Source organism: Camelus bactrianus, chromosome 5, assembly GCF_048773025.1.
Source record: "Camelus bactrianus isolate YW-2024 breed Bactrian camel chromosome 5, ASM4877302v1, whole genome shotgun sequence".
In the NCBI taxonomy this organism is placed as follows: Eukaryota; Metazoa; Chordata; class Mammalia; order Artiodactyla; family Camelidae; genus Camelus; species Camelus bactrianus.
The window spans coordinates 2,131,377-2,137,376 of record NC_133543.1 but is presented as its reverse complement, the minus strand read 5'-3'; positions in this window follow the sequence as shown (position 1 = coordinate 2,137,376).

Sequence of the window (6,000 nt, the reverse complement as noted above, 5' to 3'; positions counted from 1 at the left end):
AGTGGAGTTTGCAACTGAAAAGAAACTTTGTGTTCCCAACAAGCTAGGTGAAGGACGGCTTCCACACACACTTATCTCTCAGAACAGAGCATGTGGGGAGACGTTCGTTCATCTAGCAGAAAGGGAACGGGTTGTAGGTGAAACTTTTACTCTGGTTTCTCAGTCTGTTTCCTAGTGCCGGTTTGAAGCTCCTGCAGTTTTCACTGTAAAACCGAGTTGGAGCTAGTACCTCCCCATATATATGTATGGATTGGAGTTTGCAAGTGAAAAGAAACTTTGTGTTCCCAACAAGCTATGTGAAGGACGGCTTTCACAAACACTTATCTCTCAGAACTGAGCATCTGGAGAGAGGTTCGTTCATCTACCACAAAGGGAATGGGTTGAAGGGAAACTTTTACTCTGGTTTCTCAGTCTGTTTCCTAGTGTCGGTTTGAAGTTCCTGCAGTTTTCACTGTAAAACCGCGTTGGAGCTAGTACCTCCCCATATATATGTAAGGAGTGGAGTTTGCAAGTGAAAAGAAACTTTGTGTTCCAAACAAGCTATGTAAAGGACGGCTTTCACACACACTTATCTCTCAGAACTGAGCATGTGGAGAGACGTTCGTTCATCTAGCACAAAGGGAACGGGTTTCAGGAGCAAATTTTACTCTGGTTTCTCAGTCTGTTTCCTAGTGCCGGTTTTAAGTTCCTGCATTTTTCACTGTAAAACCGAGTTGGAGTTAGTACCTCCCCATATATATGTATGGAGTGGAGTTTGCAACTGAAAAGAAACTTTGTGTTCCCAACAAGCTAGGTGAAGGACGGCTTCCACACACACTTATCTCTCAGAACAGAGCATGTGGGGAGACGTTCGTTCATCTAGCAGAAAGGGAACGGGTTGTAGGTGAAACTTTTACTCTGGTTTCTCAGTCTGTTTCCTAGTGCCGGTTTGAAGCTCCTGCAGTTTTCACTGTAAAACCGAGTTGGAGCTAGTACCTCCCCATATATATGTATGGATTGGAGTTTGCAAGTGAAAAGAAACTTTGTGTTCCCAACAAGCTATGTGAAGGACGGCTTTCACAAACACTTATCTCTCAGAACTGAGCATCTGGAGAGAGGTTCGTTCATCTACCACAAAGGGAATGGGTTGAAGGGAAACTTTTACTCTGGTTTCTCAGTCTGTTTCCTAGTGTCGGTTTGAAGTTCCTGCAGTTTTCACTGTAAAACCGCGTTGGAGCTAGTACCTCCCCATATATATGTAAGGAGTGGAGTTTGCAAGTGAAAAGAAACTTTGTGTTCCAAACAAGCTATGTAAAGGACGGCTTTCACACACACTTATCTCTCAGAACTGAGCATGTGGAGAGACGTTCGTTCATCTAGCACAAAGGGAACGGGTTTCAGGAGCAAATTTTACTCTGGTTTCTCAGTCTGTTTCCTAGTGCCGGTTTTAAGTTCCTGCATTTTTCACTGTAAAACCGAGTTGGAGTTAGTACCTCCCCATATATATGTATGGAGTGGAGTTTGCAACTGAAAAGAAACTTTGTGTTCCCAACAAGCTAGGTGAAGGACGGCTTCCACACACACTTATCTCTCAGAACAGAGCATGTGGGGAGACGTTCGTTCATCTAGCAGAAAGGGAACGGGTTGTAGGAGAAACTTTTACTCTGGTTTCTCAGTCTGTTTCCTAGTGCCGGTTTGAAGCTCCTGCAGTTTTCACTGTAAAACCGAGTTGGAGCTAGTACCTCCCCATATATATGTATGGATTGGAGTTTGCAAGTGAAAAGAAACTTTGTGTTCCCAACAAGCTATGTGAAGGCGGCTTTCACACACACTTATCTCTCAGAACTGAGCATGTGGAGAGACGTTCGTTCATCTAGCACAAAGGGAACGGGATTCAGGTGCAACTTTTACTCTGGTTTCTCAGTCTGTTTCCTAGTGCCGGTTTGAAGTTCCTGCATTTTTCACTGTAAAACCGAGTTGGAGTTTGTACCTCCCCATATATATGTATTGAGTGGAGTTTGCAAGTGAAAAGAAACTTTGTGTTCCCAACAAGCTAGGTGAAGGACGGCTTTCACACACACTTATCTCTCAGAACTGAGCATGTGGAGAGACGTTCGTTCATCTAGCACAAAGGGAACGGTTTGCAGGAGAAACTTTTACTCTGGTTTCTCAGTCTGTTTCCTAGTGCCGGTTTGAAGTTCCTGCAGTTTTCACTGTAAAACCGAGTTGGAGCTAGTACCTCCCCATATATATGTATGGAGTGGAGTTTGCAAGTGAAAAGAAACTTTGTGTTCCCAACAAGCTATGTGAAAGACGGCTTTCACAAACACTTATCTCTCAGAACTGAGCATCTGGAGAGAGGTTCGTTCATCTACCACAAAGCGAATGGGTTGAAGGGGAAAATTTTACTCTGGTTTCTCAGTCTGTTTCCTAGTGTCGGTTTGAAGTTCCTGCAGTTTTCACTGTAAAACCGCGTTGGAGCTAATACCTCCCCATATATATGTATGGAGTGGAGTTTGCAAGTGAAAAGACACTTTGTGTTCCAAACAAGCTATGTAAAGGACGGCTTTCACACACACTTATCTCTCAGAACTGAGCATGTGGAGAGACGTTCGTTCATCTAGCACAAAGGGAACGGGTTTCAGGAGCAACTTTTACTCTGGTTTCTCAGTCTGTTTCCTAGTGCCGGTTTGAAGCTCCTGCAGTTTTCACTGTAAAACCGAGTTGGAGCTAGTACCTCCCCATATATATGTATGGAGTGGAGTTTGCAAGTGAAAAGAAACTTTGTGTTCCCAACAAGCTATGTGAAGGACGGCTTTCACAAACACTTATCTCTCAGAACTGAGCATCTGGAGAGAGGTTCGTTCATCTACCACAAAGGGAATGGGTTGAAGGGGAAACTTTTACTCTGGTTTCTCAGTCTGTTTCCTAGTGTCGGTTTGAAGTTCCTGCAGTTTTCACTGTAAAACCGCGTTGGAGCTAGTACCTCCCCATATATATGTATGGAGTGGAGTTTGCAAGTGAAAAGAAACTTTGTGTTCCAAACAAGCTATGTAAAGGACGGCTTTCACACACACTTATCTCTCAGAACTGAGCATGTGGAGAGACGTTCGTTCATCTAGCACAAAGGGAATGGGTTGAAGGAGAAACTTTTACTTTGGATTCTCAGTCTCTTTCCTAGTGCAGGTTTGAAGTTCCTGCAGTTTTGACTGTAAAACCGAGTTGGCGCTAGTACCTCCCCATATATATGTATGGAGTGGAGTTTGCAAGTGAAAAGAAACTTTGTGTTCCTAACAAGCTATGTGAAGGACGGCTTCACAAACCCTTATCTCTCAGAACTGAGCATGTGGAGAGACGTTCTTTCATCTAGCACAAAGGGAACGGGTTTCAGGAGCAACTTTTACTCTGGTTTCTCAGTCTCTTTCCTAGTGCCGGTTTGAAGTTCCTGCATTTTTCACTGTAAAACCGATTTGGAGCTAGTACCTCCCTATAAATATGTATGGAGTGGAGTTTGCAAGTGAAAAGAAACTTTGTGTTCCCAACAAGCTAGGTGAAGGACGGCTTTCACACACACTTATCTCTCAGAACTGAGCATGTGGAGAGACATTCGTTCATCTAGCAAAAAGGGAACGGGTGGCAGGAGAAACTTTTACACTGGTTTCTCAGTCTGTTTCCTAGTGTCGGTTTGAAGTTCCTGCAGTTTTCACTGTAAAACCGAGTTGGAGCTAGTACTTCCCCATATATATGTATGGAGTGGAGTTTGCAAGTGAAAAGAAACTTTGTGTTTCCAACAAGATAGGTGAAGGACAGCTTTCACACACACTTATCTCTCAGAACTGAGCATGTGGAGAGACGTTCGTTCATCTAGCACAAAGGTAACGGTTTGCAGGAGAAACTTTTACTCTGGTTTCTCAGTCTGTTTCCTAGTGCCGGTTTGAAGTTCCTGTAGTTTTCACTGTAAAACCGAGTTGGAGCTAGTACCTCCCCATATATATGTATGGAGTGGAGTTTGCAAGTGAAAAGAAACTTTGTGTTCCCAACAAGCTATGTGAAGGACGGCTTTCACAAACACTTATCTCTCAGAACTGAGCATCTGGAGAGAGGTTCGTTCATCTACCACAAAGGGAATGGGTTGAAGGGGAAACTTTTACTCTGGTTTCTCAGTCTGTTTCCTAGTGTCGGTTTGAAGTTCCTGCAGTTTTCACTGTAAAACCGCGTTGGAGCTAGTACCTCCCCATATATATGTATGGAGTGGAGTTTGCAAGTGAAAAGAAACTTTGTGTTCCAAACAAGCTATGTAAAGTACGGCTTTCACACACACTTATCTCTCAGAACTGAGCATGTGGAGAGACGTTCGTTCATCTAGCACAAAGGGAACGGGTTTCAGGAGCAACTTTTACTCTGGTTTCTCAGTCTGTTTCCTAGTGCCGGTTTGAAGTTCCTGCATTTTTCACTGTAAAACCGAGTTGGAGTTAGTACCTCCCCATATATATGTATGGAGTGGAGTTTGCAACTGAAAAGAAACTTTGTGTTCCCAACAAGCTAGGTGAAGGACGGCTTCCACACACACTTATCTCTCAGAACAGAGCATGTGGGGAGACGTTCGTTCATCTAGCAGAAATGGAACGGGTTGTAGGAGAAACTTTTACTCTGGTTTCTCAGTCTGTTTCCTAGTGCCGGTTTGAAGTTCCTGCAGTTTTCACTGTAAAACAGAGTTGGAGCTAGTACCTCCCCTTATATAAGTATGGAGTGGAGTTTGCAAGTGAAAAGAAACTTTGTGTTCCCAACAAGCTAGGTGAAGGACGGCTTTCACACACACTTATCTCTCAGAACTGAGCATCTGTAGAGACGTTCGTTCATCTAGCACAAAGGGAATGGGTTGCAGGAGAAACTTTTACTCTGGTTTCTCAGTCTGTTTCCTAGTTTCGGATTGAAGTTCCTGCAGTTTTCACTGTAAAACCGAGTTGGAGCTAGTACCTCCCCATATATATGTATGGATTGGAGTTTGCAAGTGAAAAGAAACTTTGTGTTCCCAACAAGCTATGTGAAGGCGGCTTTCACACACACTTATCTCTCAGAACTGAGCATGTGGAGAGACGTTCGTTCATCTAGCACAAAGGGAACGGGATTCAGGAGCAACTTTTACTCTGGTTTCTCAGTCTGTTTCCTAGTGCCGGTTTGAAGTTCCTGCATTTTTCACTGTAAAACCGAGTTGGAGTTTGTACCTCCCCATATATATGTATTGAGTGGAGTTTGCAAGTGAAAAGAAACTTTGTGTTCCCAACAAGCTAGGTGAAGGACGGCTTTCACACACACTTATCTCTCAGAACTGAGCATGTGGAGAGACGTTCGTTCATCTAGCACAAAGGGAACGGTTTGCAGGAGAAACTTTTACTCTGGTTTCTCAGTCTGTTTCCTAGTGCCGGTTTGAAGTTCCTGCAGTTTTCACTGTAAAACCGAGTTGGAGCTAGTACCTCCCCATATATATGTATGGAGTGGAGTTTGCAAGTGAAAAGAAACTTTGTGTTCCCAACAAGCTATGTGAAGGACGGCTTTCACAAACACTTATCTCTCAGAACTGAGCATCTGGAGAGAGGTTCGTTCATCTACCACAAAGGGAATGGGTTGAAGGGGAAACTTTTACTCTGGTTTCTCAGTCTGTTTCCTAGTGTCGGTTTGAAGTTCCTGCAGTTTTCACAGTAAAACCGCGTTGGAGCTAATACCTCCCCATATATATGTATGGAGTGGAGTTTGCAAGTGAAAAGAAACTTTGTGTTCCAAACAAGCTATGTAAAGGACGGCTTTCACACACACTTATCTCTCAGAACTGAGCCTGTGGAGAGACGTTCGTTCATCTAGCACAAAGGGAACGGGTTTCAGGAGCAACTTTTACTCTGGTTTCTCAGTCTGTTTCCTAGTGCCGGTTTGAAGCTCCTGCAGTTTTCACTGTAAAACCGAGTTGGAGCTAGTACCTCCCCATATATATGTATGGAGTGGAGTTTGCAAGTGAAAAGAAACTTT